Source organism: Macadamia integrifolia, unplaced genomic scaffold (assembly GCF_013358625.1).
Source record: "Macadamia integrifolia cultivar HAES 741 unplaced genomic scaffold, SCU_Mint_v3 scaffold711, whole genome shotgun sequence".
Classification (NCBI taxonomy): domain Eukaryota; kingdom Viridiplantae; phylum Streptophyta; class Magnoliopsida; order Proteales; family Proteaceae; genus Macadamia; species Macadamia integrifolia.
The window spans coordinates 251,636-272,822 of NW_024870520.1; positions in this window are offsets into that span (position 1 = coordinate 251,636).

Below are 21,187 nucleotides of genomic sequence, written 5' to 3' on the forward strand. Positions count from 1 at the left end.
CCCTAAATAGTAACCCCGACACCATGGTCTCGGTCAGAGCCTCGATCCCCCATGTGTCTGACAGCCATGCATATGCTACACCATACCATATTGTGCCCTATCAGGATACAATACGTCATATCAAGGCATAGTAGTCCTACACGACATACCACTGAGTGGGATTAGCCAATTCCTGACCCCCTATTAGCAAGGGGTTATAACACTAGGGTTGTGTGCCTAACCATATGCAACTATATGCATCCAACATGCATTTGTGGCCATAGGTGTAAGACTTGACTTCTGAGCTCATGGTACCGGACAAAACCTCAACCACACAGTGCCACATACCATCAATATTACATCCACATCCACAAACACATCTGTGATCCTAGGTGCAAGACTGACCTCTAAGCCCACGGTATCAGACAGAACCTTAGCCACACTATGCCACAGACCGTCAATGTTACATCCAACACAACATAACATAACATATCATACATTTACAAATCACAATATCATTCTTATCAGTAATACATGCTTTAAATCAAATTTCATAAACTTTCATCCAAATAACTGTACACTACCACAGTACATTCATTAAAGAAATAAGGAAATACAACATACATATCAAGTATAATAAGGCACAACAAAGCACAACAAAGCAAAACACAACAAAACCCCTCACCTGAAATTCCATGTCTAATGCTCTTCACTAACTTCCAAGCCTCGCGTATTTTCTTCACCAAACATGTATATCAAACCCCTAATTATCAATTTACGTGTGAATCAATCTTAGTTACATTATGACATATTCTTTCTGAATTCTATTTACATCTCTGTATTTAAATCTGCTTATAATCTAATTTCTTTCCTCATCTAGTGAAAGGCATTCACCCAATCTTATAGTCATTAGACTAATCTTTGAGTTACTAGGTTGGTTCTATAGGTCTTTCACATCCATGTACCCTTCTAGGCATGTTAGTATTGCTCAATGATAAAAAAAAAATCATTTGATTGAAGTAGTGGGGGTAATATAGTCTTTTTTTTTTTATAAATTCTCACCTCTTCTTTCCTAGCCTTTTCTTCTCTTTTACCAGGCCATAATTCATTGTTCTATTTTATTCTTAACATTTAAATAATTTGAAACACTTACGGATAGATTTGACCCAAAGAGCAACAAGGGAATCCAAAAATCCTATTTTGTCAGGCCTTAACAGGCTGGCCTGTTAGCTAGAGGCTCTCCAGCCAGTTAGACTAGCAAAAGGGGTTTCTGTTGTTTTGCAGCCCTATCTTTGATGGCAACACTGATCCCAGTGAGTTCCATTCTCAAAAATATATTGATTTTTCCTTCATCTATACTTTTAATACCAAACCAAATCATTTCTTTACCTAGGCTTGGTCCCTATACCTTGTATTAATTTCCCAAGTCATACTTTAAATTCAAATTTGCTTCCCAAAAAGGAACCACCTACATATTTTCTGTCCCAAGTGAAATTAACACCATGCATGAGTAATTTCCATCTTAAATTTCTTTTTATTTTACTCAAATTAGAGAAACCCCATGAACTTGGGTTTCCAAGGATAGTAAGACAAAAAATCAGGTCTCCATTGAGGCTTATGGTGAGGGTTTTCACTATAAAAGGTAAATCTTGATTCCCATAAATAATTTTCTTAATTAATTTCATCAGTAACTAACCTTAACCTTAACCGATTCTCACCCTAGTTTAATTCACAAGGTTGAGTTCAAATTCTAACCTTTCTTGTGCTTCTTGATATATGCATGCAGCTAAATCAACCATCCTTCAATTCAATTTTCAGCTGGAGTAAGACCATAGAAGCACCTTCTAGTTGTGGAGAGCAAATGATACTTGCATGCATTAGCAACAGCAGCCTTGGCTGTAGGAATAGTAGCCGTAGCAGCAACATGCAGCAGGTGGGACTGCTGCACTTTCTCTCCCTCTCTTTCCTTTCTTATTTCCTTATTCTTTCTCTTTTCCCTTTCCTTGTTCTGTTCCTCCGTTTCATTTCTATCTTCAGCAACAAAAGGAGAGAAATAATCCAACTCTCCCCTCATATTTATAAGCTGGACAGACTAAGGTCTATTTGGCTAAACAAGTTTAAAAAAAAAAAAAAAAAAAAAAAAAAAAAAAAAAAAAAAAAATAAAAAAAAAAAACCATATTTTTCGATCTCTTTACATTTTAATAACTTGGGGTAGAAAATATGTATTGACATGAAACCACCTGTATAATTACCCCCAAATATTCCTCTAATCATGGTAAAAAGTGGGTAAAAAAACCCTATCAACTGGTGGGGCCTACAGAAGAAAAACACAATTTCTGGGCATTCTGTCACCAAGACAGGCAAGCCGGTTAGCTTGAACCTTTCTAACCGATTATGCTCTATTTAGCCCTTTGCTGTCCAATATTTTACCTAAGTTTTACCAACCTCATGTGGGACCCTTTCCACTACTATGGGCACTCTCAAGCCCCTTTCAACACCTTTATTAAGATCCTCACTTCCTTCATTACTAACTATAATTCTTTTCCATCATATACCATTTTCCTATAAAATTTTCCATTTCTAGGACTAAGGTTCTAAAATCAGGGTGTTACTGTTCAACTTATGAAGGCTAGACCTCGGGCTAAAACTCTGATAGGGATTTGTCTTGTAAGGGCAAGATAGGGGTTAGGACACTCTCTATAGGCTTGAATGCACTAAAAGGGAGGTAACTTTCAAGGGATGGAGTAAGTAGACATTTCATCCCTTGGGAAGGGTGAATTAGATTTTCGGAGCCAAAAGGAGTAAATTTCAGGGGGTTTGCTAGTTTTAGACCTTCAATAGTTTCAAGATTTTCGCAGTGCCGCCAACATTTGCACAATTGCGAGGCTCATGAGGCCACCAATTTTTGTGGGGTCGTGAGTTTTAGGGTGAAACTGCCAATTTTTTTGTAGGGCTACGAATCTTGGAATCATGGTTTCGAGTGCTCATTAGTACGGGTGTTGAACCTATTTTTTGCTCAAAATAATTGAAGATTTTTTTGGAAGGATTTTTCCCCTACCTTACCCTGGGAATATTCAAAAATGACATTCTCAAACTTTTGGGGGGCATTAGGACCTGATTCCTTAGTATATAACATGCTATGATTGAACCCTCTCTCCTTTGGGAGTAGTTTAGTTTTGCATTTTCAAATCTAGGTTTTGGGATAAGGACCAAATTTTTTAGTCGGATCCAGATTACCTTAGAAATTCATCTCCTCCTATTAATAAAAAGCACAAATCACGTTCATAACCTATAAATCATCATAGCTAATGGAGGGTGACAAAATTGTGTGTCTATAGAATGCCCCTCTTTGCTAAAGGCTTTGCCACAGTCGAAGGACAAAGGCACTACCACATTTTGTCACTTAGAGCATGTACAGTTGTCATCTTGCTTAAAGATGATAGAGGTACAATGCAAACACCACAAGTGGATAAACCATTGGTAAGAGATCAATAAATTAATATAACCTTATCTAATGTAATTGACAACAAGAAATTGAGATCTTACCTGGATTGGTGGTTGCTGAAAGGACACTTTTGCTACTTCATTCTGCAATATGTTAGGAAACATGCATTTTGATATTCTAATCTTTGGCCACATGGGGCAACTACAGATCGAGGGAGGGCATCTTTGTCAATAGCCAAATGGAGCAACTACAAACTAAAGATAAATTGGTCTTCGGCTACGTGGGGCAACTATAGATGGGGGATAAATTGGTCATTGGCCACATGGAGCAACAGTGGATTTAGGGTAATTTGGTCTGTGGCCATGCGGGGCACAACTACAGACCAATCAAGAGGCATTCTGGTCTCTGGCCACATGGGGTATTTTGGTCTCTCGCCACACAGGGCAACTAGGGATTGATCAAGAGGTATTTTGGTCTCTGACTACGCAGGGCAATAGTAGACCGTGATAGGCCATGGTAAATTAGCCCTATTTTGAAAAAATTGAATTTTAAGTTTCACGGGCTGCCAAATTTTGTGGGGCTACAAGGCTCGCAGGGCCGCTAGATCTCATAGGCCACGAAAAATGGGCCCTAACTATGAAAGGTGGTCCCCCCTCATTTGTCTCATTCCACTTGTCTTCTCTGATTTTTTCTTCAAAAATATTCTTTAGTTTTGAAAACATGGGTGAGAGGCACAAGAAACATACCCACGTGGTAGATGTGCTGGAGGAGTTATCCAGGCGACACCCAATACTGGTGGGGGCGGGAGACCCGACCTTCTGGTATATAGGCTCTACATTGCAGAGGACTCGTAGGCATGTCTTCAACATAGCCTGGCACCGCTAGGTATATTTTTCTTTGCTTTGCTTAGTGATTTTTTGAATTCAATTTTAAAGTGACAAATACCTTGATTCTTGCAAGAGGCTCTGAAGGGGTACTCACCCAACCTAGGGAGATATAGATTCCCAAACAAGGCTTAAGAGTGGTTCGATGATCTTTCACCTTCGATGAAGCATAGGATCCAAAGTTGCAGCCTGTACCTCGTGCTCCTCGAGACTAAGAAGATGGACATGGAGCTGATAAGGGCTATTATTGAGTGGTGGTGGCCGAGCATGCACACTTTCCATCTCCCCATGGATGAGCTCTCCATCACTCCTTTTTGTTTTTATGCTCTGATCGAGGTTCCCTTCAGGGATAGGCCTGTTACCATCCCTAGTCCTATCACTCCTGAGACTCTTTTTGAGTTGATCGGCCTCTGCACCCCTTGTCGAATGACCATTCTAGTAGAGGTTCCCATACTTGGTGCAATGTCCATGTGGACGAGGACCCAGTGCAAAGGACTCACCTGTTCCCCTCCTTTCTTCTCTTTGTCGTGGGCCACTACTTATTCAACAATTTCTACAGTGATATTGATGTTCATATGGCACTCTTGTTCGCGAATTAGATGAGATTGATGAGTATGACTAGGGCGGGTCAGTGTATGCCTACTTCATGAGGATGATGGACTATCTGACGTATGGTGACCGTGGCATCTCTGGGGCCCTCTACGCTATCCAGGTATACTCTAACCATTCAGCCTCTTTTGATTTCATCTTACACCTGAATTTAATACTTCATCTTCATACAACCTTGAATTTATGAGCATCTGAAGATCCTTTGCCCTAAACTTAAGCCTTTTGATTAGCATCCTTTCCCTGCCACCTCAAGGTGGGGGGATAATCAGCTAATAGAGCGATGGCCAACTGTTCCTGTGGGGGTCTTTGTCAGGGCCATGTTAAATGACCTGACTGTGGTATGTCTTTCTTGCTTTTTTCCGATTTGTCTTGTCTTTTATCCTTCTATTACTGATTCTTTGACCATGTAGGTTGATTGGAAGCCCTTCCTGAGGCTTGACTTCCCAAACGCTGACCACTGTGCTAGGATCCAAGAGCTTACCTAGAGGAGAGTGTTGTTTCGGGGTCCTGATGGTTGGGCTTGGTACCTAGGGGAGAGGGTGACAAGGCGGTGGCTGGTGTCTGACAGAAGTTTTGTTCCCTGCCTTCCTCCGCCTACTATGCATTTTCCTGAGGATTTCTCGGAGGGAGAGGCGGAGATGGTTGCGGAGGGGCTATGGGACGATAGCTTCTTGCACCTTGAGGGGGGCTATCAGGCCTTTTTGGAGGCTAAGACAGTTTGTGTTCCCCTGATTTCCTTGGTCCATTGGAATGTACCCCCTCATCATCATATTTCTTTTCCTTATTTACCTCTTGACATCTAACACAAGATTCTTTCAGTATAAGACTCGCCCTCTGGCCACTCTTCTTGCACCTCTTCAGTCGACCAGGGATGGATCTTCTTCAGTCTGGGGAGGGCCTTTGAATGGTCTTATGCTGATGCTCGTAGCCCGACTGTCCAGAACGTGTTGTTGCAGACTCTGGCCATGACGTGGACCTCGACCTCCCCATACACTTTGATTGTGTGAGTGTTCTGATCTTCATCTTTTTGCTTCTTTGGCTCAAACCCTTTGTGAATGACATGACCTTCCCAGGTATCTCCATAGGCCTATACTGATCTCTGTCGGATGCACCACAGCCTATGCAAGCGGCTGTATTAGGAGACATAGAAGACCTTGGCTTGGGTACTTCATACCACACTTTGTTACTTCCTTCTTATCTTGATATGAGCATTGATTTAATCTTATGTTCTCTAGGAGGCGGAGATTTCTGATCTTCAACAAAAGTTGCAGGCCCTTCGGATAGAGTTCGGTGTGGAGCTGGTCATGGATGTGATGATCTCTACAAATGAGCTTGGTGGCTCCTCAGATGATGATGCCCAGCCTTAGAGCATTTCTTTTCTTTTTTCCTTCCTACACGTCTTCTGGAATATATACTTGGACAAAAATTGGATTAGTAGCAAAATTTTCTTTCTTTATTTTTATTGTTAAACTTGATATTTAGATTTTTTGAATTTGAATATGAATTGATTCTACACCTTGAGATTCCTCACTATATCAGCATAACCGAAATATGATTATTATACGAGACTTTCAACTGTCACATCATTAAAACATGGATAGGCTACAAGGTTTATAGCAAAAAAAAAAAAACAGTTGTAACCTCAACAAGTTACAAATTTAGGGGCCACAATTGAGATAGGTAGTTTACAATTTGAGAGGACAACACTTGAGACCGGTAGAAATTCACCAACTCGTCAGGATCACCCTGCTTCAACCCATGTTGTCCTACAATGTAGGATGGTAGATAGAATGAAGTGTGGATCAACCCCATCAGTCTAACATAATTGTACCCAGTAGTCTTCATCAGTAATCCGTCATATGGCCACCATGGGCAATTCCGTTTCACATCCTCACAAGTCCTCCCTTGCAAATATTCTTCCCAATATGTGATCCATTTGAACTCGGGAATTTCTCTCTTGTCTTAGTAATGAAAGATCTTCAATTGACCTCTCCATCAACCACAGTTGAAAGATAGCAGGGCTTCCCCAATAGTGATTGGTCTCGAACTTATAATTGTAATTCGTCTCATTGAATCCTCTGAACTTCTCTACTAGGACCGTAGGGACTATGTCACATCCCTCCTTTAGCTGCTCCACCGCTTCCATAATGACAAGCTATGCCCCTCACCTAGGCATACGCAGAATATACCATCCTATCATGCAAAACAGATACGCATTGCCTTAGTGTTGGCACTAAGTTCCTTCTAATGACAAGAACCTAGTGAAGGTCGTTTAAACCTGTAAAATTTCGATCTTCCCATAGCTCACATATTTTTTCATTTTATCTCTTCCCCATCCAAAGAAATCTTGGATCTTTTTAGAGTAATTTTTCTCCAGTGAAGGACGGATCACCCTCCCTAGCGGTGGAGAAAACAGACATGCCATGAATTCCTATATGGTTGGGAAAACCTCAACTGTCCCAAATCTGAACACATGGTGATCAGTATTCCGATGTTGGGGCACATGTAGAAGTAGGATGTGATGTAGTTTCATGCACCCAATTTAAACATATGCATGTTTGTGGATTCTAGCAACCTTGGTTCTTCAATATTCACTTTTAATGTTCGTTCCCACAATGTTTCATCTAGAGAGTCCATAATCTTAGTTCCATCAATCATTCTAGGTAATTAGAAAAACAATCTTCAACTGCTCAAGATTCAATAAGACTTTTGCCACTCTGCATCTGGACTTTTTTTTTTAGGGTAGATAGATCAAGGGTGGGAGACAAGCTAACCTTGATCATTGATGCCGGGTGGTGATCCATGGAGGTTTTGATTCAGGATACGATTTAAAGGATCATGAGTGAAGAATGGTGGCCCAACAATCAAATGTGCCAAGTGGTGATTTTCTTACAGAAAAAGCAGTGATGATCTTTTTGCCACCCTAGCCATTAATTCACGAACTCATTATTGTTTCCTCATAAAATGAGATTAATGAGATCTCACTCATATACATCGAGTTGCCTACATATTCTTCATGAGGAATCAGGTGTAGAATATCTCGACTGCTTCACCCTTTCATGCATAGTATATCTTGAGTTGATCCATATTGACAAATCCTGGTACTTCTTCCTTATTTAGATCCATAAGTATTACAGATTTTCAGTCAATATCTCCTCGATCGTGAATAGGCCTATAGAGCCTTGCTCTTTAAACCTGGTATATTGATCAGTTAGTTCAGTTTGGTCTTGCAAGGTCTGAACCAGAACGGGTTGATGCCGGTGCCTTGTGGTACATGGCGGCAAGGGTAATGTCAAATGCGTGGTGCCCGAATGAGATTGAGCCGGTACCTGAGATGATCCGCATGCCTAAGCTATGCACTTACACATATCATAAGGCCATGTATGAGTAGGAAAGGTACGTTATCATATTTGAATGATAGAAACTAGATGCACAACACGTGGCGAGAGTGAAGTACATGTTATGACTCCATTTTCCTCCAAAATACAGTAAGATTGGCTTCTTTGGCCAACTGGTGGGTGTCACTGGTAGGTGCGAGAACCACCAGTGTGACCCACCGGTTGGAGTATTGTGGACCCCAGCATGCCCGGCTTGGATGAGCATGTGTGTCTCAGCCTCCTCATCATAATGAGGTCTTGTATGCCCAATGATGTTGGTTACCTCGCCTCAAAATGCGATTTAATGAGATTTGGTTCATAAATGGACAAAACCAAACAGACCTTAGAAAATATTTATAAGACTAGGGCATAAATAGCCTTGTAACACTCTCTGCCTCATTTATGGTTTTTAGCAAAGTGGGTGAGAGGAGTAAAGAAGAGGGAGAAAAGAGGAAGAAAGAGAGAAGGAAGGGGAAAGAGGCTCACCCCTTGGATTCTGGAGCCTCATGTCGCCTTTCCTTCGCTAGAATAGTATCCGGTGACTTGAGATCTTCATTTTGAGGTAAGTAACACCATGAACCTTGAGATTTGATGAAATCCTCATTGTATATGTTGGAATCTAGAGGAAATGAAACCATTGTGTGATTTCCTTGAAGTATTTGAGGAGGGAAACAAAGATTTGATGATTATTGAAGTGGCATTTGAGTTTGGGAAGAGGATTCTAAGATTTGGGGTTTTTCCCAGCAAAGGTATGATTTCTTCCCCCAAATCTTGTTGTTGTCTTAGATCCATAGTACAATCAAGAAGATGAAACTTAGAATGTGTGGGAAATGATGTGGGAATCACCCTATTGGGTTTCTAAGAGTTGGAATGGAAGAAAGAGGGAAAATAGCAAAATCTGAGAGAACCGACGGGTAAGATCGGTGGGTGCCTGACCCGCCGATGTGACCCACCAGTCACACCCACCCTCTCAGGTTCTACCAGCGGGTAAGATCGATGGGTGCCTGACCCACCGATGTGACCTACCAGTCATTCCTGCACCTCTGGTTCTACCAGTGGGTAAGACCAATGGGTTCCTAACCCGCTTGTATGACCCATCAGTCTAGGTAGACTGCATAGGTGGGTTCTCCGACCCACCTGTATAACCTACTTGTAGCTCAAATGAGCTCCGATTGAACCCAAACTCACTGATAACCTTCTTCATGCTATTATACGTGTCATGTCTATATCCTACGTTGATTATAATCCCGATTGAACGTATTTCTAAGTGATAGGTTTCGAGAAACTCATCTTCTCACTTTGGATCTTACATGTACCGCGAGTGTTGATTCTTCCACAAGAATAGGTAAGTGGGGACTTTGATTCTTAATTTTTGGAGTGTTTTTGGCATCCTTCGCAATCATGGACTATATTGATATACTGATTTCCATGCTCATGCATATAATTGATGAATGAGTGATGCATTAGAACTGAACATGTATATCTTAAATTCTATATGCATTGTTATATGTTGAAATCTTGAGAATGGATTTATTATGTGATGTTTATGACACCGACTTGCCGAAGATATGTGGGATTTCTAGATTAGATGTCGTAGTCGGCTTTGAAACAAATGCATTTGGTTCACCATGGAATGGGACACGGAAGAACTACGCAGTTGTACTATCTCATATAGGAGCATGTGGTTAAGATTTAATATTCTCTCATGCTACAACACTTCCCAACACGGATTTATGTGTTGGGTTATCACTAGGGGAAGCGTCGGTCATGAACCACTGTGGTGGTTAGAAGTACGCCTGGCTAGGTTTATATGTTGGGTTATCACTAGGGGGAAGCGTCGGTCACGAACCACCGTGGTGGTTAGAAGTACGTCTGGCTGATCATTAGGACAGTTGGAAACCTTAGTGATATATTCAGAGGGCCAATCGTACTGCTTTTAATTTCTGTTGTGGTTCGACCACGATTTACATTTCAGCTGTGATTCAACCACGATTTACTTTTTCAGGTTCTCATCATGGGCCTTCTACGATAACCCTATGGGTGTATCATGGGATGGAGAACATGTCTCGAACCCAGGGCATACGTGCACTGTGGTTATAAGTAGCACGTTACCTATGACCTAGAATGATTTGTTTAGGTAGACTAGGATTAAAATGAATCTCATGCATATAGTATCATTTGAATGCATTTGCTTGTATGCATCTTTCTTTCCATTTACTGAGCAAGTGAGCTCACCCCTGGTGTACACACCTTTTTAGATGATTTTACAGGATATTCTATAGAGGAATCTGTACCGGGTTTCCACTGACGAAATCTCAATGAAAGATTGGTGGGCTCTTGAAGAATTCGAGCATGGGGTCGACTGCCCGTGTGAGGGTTGTGTTGCAAGGCAACAGTGATAGATTCTATTGACTGTACTCTTTTAATTCTTTTAGTATATTTCCCTTTTTGTGCTCTTAATTTAAATTGCTATTTCTTATGTAAATATCATGCCTACGGGCCCATATGTAAATACTTTATGTATAATAATTTAGGGATCAAGAGTATATGGAAAATTATAGGTAATCATTTATGACAAGACTTCCATTGTAATATACTATTATATTCCATTGATCACGTGTGGCTCGCTGTGCTATGGTTACTGTATCAGATGATCCTAGTGGTTTTGGGTTACCCAGAGGGAACCCAGTTACCAGTTCGGTTCTATGTGAACGGGGCGTGACAGTGATGGTATCAGAGCACGATGCTCTAATCACACACAGCTTGCAAGACTAAGTTCTTAGAAATGCAAATTTAGACAAGGGGTTGGGGAAAACCATAAAGACTTCAAATAAAAAATTTAAGAGAACACAAAACTTGAAAATTTTGCCATGATGTTTTCGTATGTTGGGGGCACCAAAAGTGTACATAAGAACAAGATTACATAACCACATAAAAAATTTCCATATATATAAAAAGAGAATTCACAACATAAACATATCTAGAAATTTCTCCACACACTAAAGAACTGTTCCAATAATTTTAGACAAGAAAAGAGAATAGAAAAAGAAAAAGAAAAACAGCAACAGTATCACTAGTCCTCATCATCAATGTCATCCAAGTCGATGACCTCCTCCACCTACTCTCTTGAGTTAATACCCAAACGGTGATCATAGTAGTTGAATCGACGGTTCACCAAATCCACACCATCCTAAAGATGCTTAAGACTCATCGCCATGTCTCTAGAGGCTAAGTCCAAAGCATGGTCTACGTCGTCGATGTCTATGATCATGCTTGCTTGAGTTTCTTTCATCTTTACCTGCCTTGTCAGGAGCTTTTCCTGACCCTCCTGAAGTGCCTTCAAACTGGCCATCATACCTTGAAAATCAAACCCTCTGCCTGGAGATGGTGGAACTGCTCTGAGGGGGACCTCATCCTCCATCTCTACGTGCATCTCTATATCCTCATCCTCCTCGGGGATATAGTCATCATCATGCTCCTCAATGTCACCACCTTCCTCCTGGGCTGCCACCCCCACCACTGGCTCCATCAGATGGAATAGCTCCATCTTGTGCAACATGCCCCGGGCAAATCGGTCCGAGGTGGCAATACCCACTTCACCCTCAAGGTCAACATAAAAGTACTCAAAAATCTTAGTAAGTGACCGACAGTAGGGGTGGTTACCATCTGCAGGATGGGCTGCATGGAACTCCATCGTCTTCATGATCACATATGGAAGGCACAAGTGTGGACCATCTAAAGCAATGTAGAGGTAGTAGGCCACATAAGTAGCCATGAAGTTCACCTGGTTTCGATGCCCAGCACGAGGAAGTAGGTTAAACTGGGTCAGGGGGCTAAAAACTCGAACCTTGGCATGATAGGAAGTCTCGGACTTGGGTCCGACCTCGCTACCACAAATGGTTTGGTAGACATGCTTTTGGAAGTTCTCACTCATATGGGACCACGTATCCTCTAGTGAGATGCCCAGGATCTCTGCCAGTAGATTAATGGGAAGCTTGATGTTCCTACCCTTTAAATGGCTGGTGAGTTTGTACATCCTATCGTCATAGACCACTTCCAAGTTCCAATAGAACAGCCTCACGAGGTTGGGATAGCCGCAACGGTCAAAGGATAACATGAATTTCCAACCAAGGGCGATGAATCGCTCGAGTAGCCAACTCGAACGAAGTCCTCCACTACAATAGTTTTCTCCAACAAGACGGGTCTCTTCTTGCACTTGACCCAAGAGCATGCAGCCTTAAGACTGCGAAACACACTGTTACCATAATCCTCAAACTCCTCGGATAGGTCTCTACAGGGTCCAAGTTGCAGAACCCCTCCTTCTCCTGCTATAAGCTTGCCCACTCCTAGAAGAGGAAGCTACCCCTTTGCCTTTGCGGGAAGACATCCTGTAATAGATGGAAAAGAGTCTATAAGAAAAATCGATAAGATGCTAAGAGGGAAATGTAAAGAAAAGGGTGAAAATGAGGAAACAAAGCATTATGATCCCAAGGAAAGGATTAGTGAAAATGATGCACCCTATGCTAATCAACATTGGATAAACAATGCATGTAGCATGACAAATGAGGAGAATAACTCTACGAGTATAATACCATTGACATAATGAAATTACATGGGAATGGCAAATGGGGAGAACCATATAAGGATGAATGAACATTATAGCGATTCTAATGTTGAGGTAATACACCAACAGAAGACAAGCAACGAGACAGTATTTAAAGTATGGATAAATAAATACCAAGATTCCCTATCACTTGAAGAAATTGACAGATTTTTTCCAAAAAGAAGAGTAAATGGGAAATTTTCACAAAGTGTAGTATAACCTAGTATATCCAAATCATTATGGAATGATGACACTAATATCTGAGGAAAGGGTCAATTTCATGAGAATGTGAATATTATGGCATATTGAGGTTGAAATGAGTGAAAGCCCCAAATTTTCAAGAACATTAACCCAGAAAATGGGGAAGATCCATACCAAAGTGAGAAAAATGAAGTATATGTGCAATGTAGCACTCCTACCACTATTATGCAATCAAATGTGAATGTGTAGACTCATTGAATCAAACATTTCACAAGAAATAAAAGAAAAATAGGAAAAAAATCCTAAAACAGTAAGAATTTTGAGAAAATGGGGTTAAGTAATCCATGAAGATGGCATATGTAATGCTAGAAAGGAGGAATATCAAGGAAATGACCATTCCACATACCACATTCAATCTAATGGAAAGAAATTTAAAAGAAAATGGAGTATTTGAGGTTATTGAGTAAAAACAACCAAAATCTCAAAATGAAAGAGAAAATCCTACTTACTTGAGATTGAGGATGAAGCTGAGAGACTTGAATCTAAGCAAGAAGCGTGAATAAGGCTTGCAAATGGCTCCTTGAACCCTCTCTTTGATGCTTTGGATGGTTTGGAGAAGAGAAGAAGAAGAGGGAAATGAAAGGTTTTTAAAAATGAGGGCTTTTCTGCTTTAAAATAGAATCTGCAACAAGACCGGCGGGTCGCCATCAGCGGGTCACCACCGGCGGGCCATAACAATGACCCACCGCCAGTATAACCTGCCGGTGTATGTTTTTGGACCGAGAATCCCCCAAATTTTGGGGATTTGATTTTTAAGCCTTGTAGACCCCATTTTTATAAGAATTATAAACTAATGCGTAATGAATTTTTTGCATGCTCATATGGGGTAATTGTGATAAAATGTAGAACTTATGTTTGGGAATACGTGCTATGATGGTGAAATGCACTACGATTGCATGATGGGAGGCATGATATGATTTGATCTTGTGCTTACATGAAGTGAATGTGGCACTTAATTGTACCAAATCTTGATACAATCCAGGTACGAAGCATCATGGTATGTACTAGATTCAGCAGTAATACAAGAGGGGCCCCACGTGGTTCCCGTCCTATTGGACAACCACCTAACCTTCGGGAACCTCGAGCATGGGTGAGTCCTGGACTAGAAGATATAGTTGGGGGCTCACCTACCCCTGAAATTCTGGATCCTCCTCCTGTTGTTACTCCCAATGATGTTGCGGCTCTTATCCAATAGTTGCAATAGGCTTTCCAACAATAGCTACTCTTAACAATAGTAAACTTCCATGAATGTTGTACAACAACAGTTGCACCCTATGTATATGGGTCAACATCCTCGTGGGGTACCTTTCTCCTAAGATCCTCTTATTATACCTGGTGTTGGAGTTCAATCGGTGGGTGCTTCTCCTCGAGCACCACCTGTTGAGACACAAGGAAGCACATTACTTGTGGTACCACCACAGGACAAGTCTAGAGGTACTCCACCTGGGATTACTTCATGGTTCCCTCCTCATGGCAGTCCTCCATATATGGTGTCACCCTCATACAAGTATTACCCAGCTTATCCTCTGTACTATCCATCAGCGACCACTACTGCAAGGCAGGTGGAATCATTTAAGAGGCACTTGCCACCTATCTTCACCAAAGTGGGGAGTGATCCATCAGAGCCGGACCGGTTGATCCAAGAATTGGGAAAGATATTCGAGGTGGTGGAATATATAGAACCTCAAAAACTCATTTGTACTGGGTTACATTTAAGAAAAGCTGATTCATGGTGGAAGGCTTCTAAGCCTATCTTGTTGGCAACCCATCTAGAACCAATATGGGAACAGTTCAAGGAAATGTTCCTATCGAATTATTACCCCTCAAGATTTAGAGATTACAAAGAGACTGAATTCTCAGCTTTGACTCAGGGAAATAAGTCTGTCCTTGATTACCAACAATAGTTTGAGGAGTTGTTTTACTTTGCCCCTCCACACATGAAAACAACAGAGGAAAAGGCAAAGAAATTTTTGAAAGGGCTAAAAGTGTCTATTGACACAATTTTGGGGGCTATGGACCTGGCTGGTTTTGCTCAGATTGTCCAGAAAGCCAAGACTATAGAAGATAAGTAGAAGGGAGTCTTCCACTACACTTGGACATTGGAAGAGGTCCAATCTCTATGCAGATTTAGGCAACCTGAACAAGAGCTTCCGTGGGCCATATAATTATGGTCCATCATATCAACAGCCCTATAGATCATTGGGTTACATGCCCAGACTAGCCAGTAGACAGGGTACTACCTATTTTTGCCCGAACACTAGCATGGTGCCTACGACTGCATGACCACCTCATCCCCTTACTACTCAGGGTCAGATACAGAAGGCACCAGTACCAGTGCTAACCTCTCAAAATAGGTGCTATGTTTGCCATTCTGTTGGACATTTTGTAAAGGATTGCCTATACAAGCCAGCTATGGTACAGAGTCAGTCTCCTGTTCCTAGACCCGCCTTGACTCAAGGTGGTCCACCTCAAGGAAGAATGTATGCTTTTTCAGCTGAAGAAGTTGAGGCAAGCCCTGATGTCGTAGCAGGTACCCTATTTATCTCAGGAATGCCAGCTTATATATTATTTGATTCTAGTGCATCATATTCTTTTATATCTAAAAGATTTGCTAGTAAGATTGATGTGACACGCAAGACTTTAGAAAGTAAATTGATTGTTAGTACACCTACGGGAAAAGTAACACAGTTGAATGACGTGTACGGGCCATGTTTCATTGAAATAGGTGAAAAGAAGCCGGATGACCAACTTATCAAATTTAATATGCAGAATTTTGATGTTATGTTGGGCATGGATTGGTTATCTACTCACCAAGAAAATGTTATGTGTGCCAAAAATCAAATTAAACTAGTGAGTGATGATGGTGAAGAGCTTGTGTATCAAGCGGATAAAATAAAACGACCTAGAAAGATTCTTATCTCTGCATTACAGGCGATAAAGTTATTGGAAGACGGATGTCTGGGCTACCTAGCTTCAGTATAAGATGTAGAAGCAAAGGTCACACTATTAGAGGAATTGAATGTAGTTAGGGAATTTCCTAATGTCTTCCCAGATAATCTAACTCGGCTTCCACCTGACAGGGAGTTAGAGTTTGCCATTGATTTATTTTCTGAAGTGGCACCAGTATCTAAAGCTCCGTACAGAATGGTACCATCTGAATTAAAGGAGTTACAAACTCAGTTGCAGAATTTGTTAGAGAAAGGATTCATACGCCCAAGTATTTCTCCTTGGGGCGCCCTAGTTCTATTTGTCAAAAAGAAGGATGGGAGTTTGTGTATGTCCATTGATTACCAGGAATTGAATAAGTTGACTATCAAGAACCGGTATCCATTGCCACGCATAGATGATCTTTTTCAATCATTTGAAAGGTGCTAAAGTATTCTCAAAGATTGATTTTAGGTCTGGTTACTACCAGCTCAAGATAAAGAGCAGTGATATACCTAAGACGGCTTTTAGGACCCGATATGGGCATTATGAATTGTTAGTGCTATCCTTTGGGCTAACCAATGCACCAACATCCTTTATGGATCTGATGAATCGAGTATTTTGTGATGTTCTTAATAAATAAGTCATCATTTTCATCGATGACATCCTAATATACTCGAAAATAGAAGAAGAGCATGCACAACACTTGCGAATGGTACTTCAAAGATTGAGAGAACAACAATTATATGCAAAATTCAGCAAGTGTGAATTCTGGTTGAACAAGTTGGATTCCTAGGGCACATATTATCTGAGAACGGGATCGAAGTTGACCTAGGGAAGGTAAAATCAGTCGTAGAATGGGAAGCTCCTAAGAATGCCACGGAAATCAGAAGTTTCTTGGGATTAGCAAGCTACTATCGGTGGTTCATTGAGAATTTTTCCTGAATCATCGGCCCAATGACCAAGTTGACGAAAAAAAGGGGTGAAATTTGAATGGTCAAAGGAGTGTGAAGATAGTTTTCAAGAACTAAAGAAACAATTGGTATTAGCCCCAGTGCTGACAATACCAAAAGGCACTAGTGGGATGACAGTCTACACGGATGCCTTTAGAATTGGGTTAGGTTGTGTTCTTATGCAACATGGCAAGGTAGTGGCCTATTAATCTAGACAGTTGAAAGAATATGAGAAGAATTATCTCACTCATGATCCAGGGTTGGCGGCAGTTATTAGGATTTAAAATGTAAACACAAGCATACGGATCAGTGTAGCTACGAGTCGAACATAGGGATAACAGCCATTTTATTTTTGGCTTTTTTTAATAATACGAAAGTGAACCAATTAATGGTTGTGATCAAATTATAACTACCGTCCTAAACATATGCATCTAAAATAACGTCCTAACCATTCGTCATCTAAGAATTTAAATACGCAAGTTACGCAATTAAAATTAAATAAATAAATAACAAAAAATAAATAGCCCTCGTAATTAAAAAGCAATGAAGGAAAAAATTACTGAAATAAAAATAATGTAAAAGAAAGGGGATAAAGCTAGAGAGAGGATCACAAGTAGGTTTCTCTACTTAGCCTGAGGGATACATCATAATATGAGCTTCCCTACTTGACCAGAGAGTCACTTTTATAAGGGTTACTCTACTTGGCTTTAGGGAAAGGGAGGTATTTAAAATAAAAATAATAAAATGATAGTTTTATGGCTAGGAGGGGCAAAGCAAACACATACACTAGCCATGAACCTTGGGGGAAAGGGATAGCAATAATATAACGACTAAAATTAAAATCCTAAATTAAGAAAGAAAGGGTAGTTAGAAGAGGGAATGAGCGGGGGGAGAGAAGACTATTGAAGAAGCCTACCTACCTGAATCAATGCTTGAACTTGAAAGCTTGGGTGATTAGAGATACTAAAAACCCAAAAAACCAGATTTGGAATGAACCAAATTTGAAATTTCTAGGCCTAGAGAAAATAAATCTTGAAAAAAAAAAACTGAACTTAAAAAAGAGATGCTCCATAGCTCGTGATCTTGTCACCTAGATCTAAGCCTAGAACTATAACTTAAAAATTACAACTCAATTGCATAAATCAAAAACATAAAAGGTTGAGTAAAAATAAAAGAGTGCTTGCATTAATTGAAATAAAAAAGCCATTACAAAAGTGATTAAAGCAAAAACAAAGAAGAACTAAAACTAAAGAGAGTGAGAGAGAGAGAGAGAGAGAGAGAGAGAGAGAGAGAGAGAGAGAAAAAAAAAAAAAAAAAATGAAATGTCTCCTTCCCTTCTATTGATTTTATTATATAGAGAATGGGGGAGGGAAGCTAAGATTTTAGCTACTAAAAAAACAGATTTTTTTTTTATCTTGTTGATGAGGTGGAGGAGAGAGAAGAGAGAAAGAGAGAAAACGTGTGGAGAGAGAATCTCCCATGATTTTTCTTGCCTTTTTCTTCCTATTTTTTTCCTTCTTTCTATTTTTCTCCCTCTTGTTGCGCAAGAAACCCCCCTTGGATGATTTTTCTTGCTTGGATTTGGACAATATTATATTTTAAGGGAAAATTCTATCTATGCCCTTGTCTTGTCCTTTTCTTTTTTTTTTTCTTTTTCTTTCCTATTTTTTCTTTTCAACTTGCACACAATCCTCTTGGCCGACCTCCTTGCTTTAAGTGATGAGTAGGAGAGAGAAAATATTTAAAAAAAAATCTCTAAAAAATGGTAGTCAAGAGGTTCGAACTTGAAAATATAAAATCTACAAAAAGAGAGTAAAACCTAAGGTAGCTCCATTCTAAATATATAAAATGCATGTTTTACTACCCTAGATTTCACACATAAATGCGCTCATCAAAATTCTTCCACACTTAGACTTTGCTAATCCTCGAGCAAAACAAAAATAAAAAGAATAAAAACAAATAACCTAACTCACTTTCGTAGGAATCACGGTTGCACTTAGCATGTGCAACAAGCCTTTAAACCCCTAGGTCACCCCTAGTGGACGAGTTGTGTCTCGTGGGTGTTTGCAATGAATAAACACCAAAATTCAGAATAAACAAATCCTAACCTTGGCTAAAGGTAAGGGTCATACCGATCCAGAGCAAAGATAATTCCTCTTACAAGGGACCCCCACACTTCAACTTTTATTACCCTTTATCAATTCTAGGTACTAGCATATTTATTAATTTGGATTTCACCTCGTCTCTTCCAAAACATCCTTATCTTGAGGCAAAATCACTAGCACTTTTTTGCGTTGGAGTGTTTTTGACCAAACATATTACCAAACATTAATGACATTTGCACTTTTTTTTTCGTTTTTTTACTTAATAAACTATATTCTATTTGGCTTGAATGACATGGTAGAGCAAACACCAGACACCCGAGTTACTAAGTAGCTTCACTTTTTGCATATGCCCACATAGACAGTGATGCCAGAGTTTTTTTTTTCCTCCCAAAGAGTTTCAATCAAGTCATCACGCTTCCTGAGGCGCAATGCCCCGTCTAGTTCCAAGGGAATCAAATCTTACTCTTCTTTATACCACATTTCACACTTCATTTAAAATTATGCATTTGTCAACTCATGCCAAATTAAAAATAAGGTCTCAACTCCAAATCATGAGTACAAGGAAACCAAAGACTTACATATGGTCCAACACCATAAAACAAGGGTTTCTCGCCGAACTCTGTCAAAATCCCACTTGTTGGCCAAGTTTTGGCCCTCAGGTGGGCGGTCACAGGTGGGCGCATCCACCCACCTTAGTGACCCACCCATGTGATTACTTAGTTATTTTAAGAAGTATATATAGCATTTATGTCTTCCTTTTTTCTTTTCTCATTTATGACACTCGGACGTTGGTGAGAAGAGTAAAGAAGAGAGAGAAAAGAAGGGAAAGAAGAAGAGAAGAGAAGGAAGAGGAAGAAGAGATGGATTTCAGCGGCGCCGAGGCTTGATCTTTCCATTCCGACGCCGGAAGAGTGATCTCCAACACTAGATCTACGTTTAGAGGTGAGCAAAGGCTAGGTTCCTTAAACTTTCACCATACCCAAGTAAAACCCTTGATTTGGATAGGGTTTCTTGAGGTCTTGTAAATCCCCCTTGAGATGATGAATCTAAGGTTTAATAGATGATCTATGTGTTGATTTTGAAGGATTTGAAGAAGTGTTTACAAGGTTGGAGAAGCATTGTTGATTTGAAGTGATTTTGGGGTTTTGAAGGAGTTCTTGAGCAAAGAAGGTAAGATGGCTTTCCATTCCTTAAATCTAACCTAGATCTAGGTTAGAACCACCTTATGAGACCTTGAATGTGTGGAGAATGGGTTTGGATGAGCCCCATTTGATTCCCCAAAGGTTAGGGAAGGTTTCAGGTGAAAATGGCTTTTTTCCACCAAGATCGGTGGGCCATTTGGCCCGCCTGAGGGCACCCGCCTGAGAGGGCAGACCTTCGGGGCCAATCGGCGGGCCCAACTGGTGGGCCAGACTAGGGGCCGACCAGTGGGCTAACCTACCCGCCGGTCAGGACCGGTGGGTCTGACTGGTGGGTCAGACAGGTGGGCTATCCGACCCACCCGAGAGGCTCCCAACGTGATTTTTACGTCCGATTGGACCCAAAACGGACGTGCGACCTTCGTTTAGGATTCTAAACATGATTTTTTCATTGGGTCTTGTTAATTTTGATCCCAAAGTGGCAAAATGCTAACCTCGCTCACTCATGATAGGTTCACCAAATCTTACGCTTCTCGCACCGGATCTCACCCGTACCGAGCGTGAGTCCTTGTACACTACAGGTAAGTGGGGAGAGGATGTTTGGCCTTGTTTCAAGGCATTTTTTGGCATTCATTTAATTGTATCTAGACTAGGCATGTCATCATGAAAATGCTATGTAGATTAGTCATCCTCACATTGGTATGCCATGGGTGTTGTGTTTATTTTCTAATTGCCAAGTGATGATATGCTTATGTGATGAATGTTGACATCATTGTGCATGATGCATTAATAGACTAGATGCCATAGTCAGCTTGGAAACGAGTGCATTGGTGGCCCGTGGTATGGGACGCGGTGGCACTATGCAATCATACTATTGTCATATAGGAGCATGCGGTTTAGGATTAT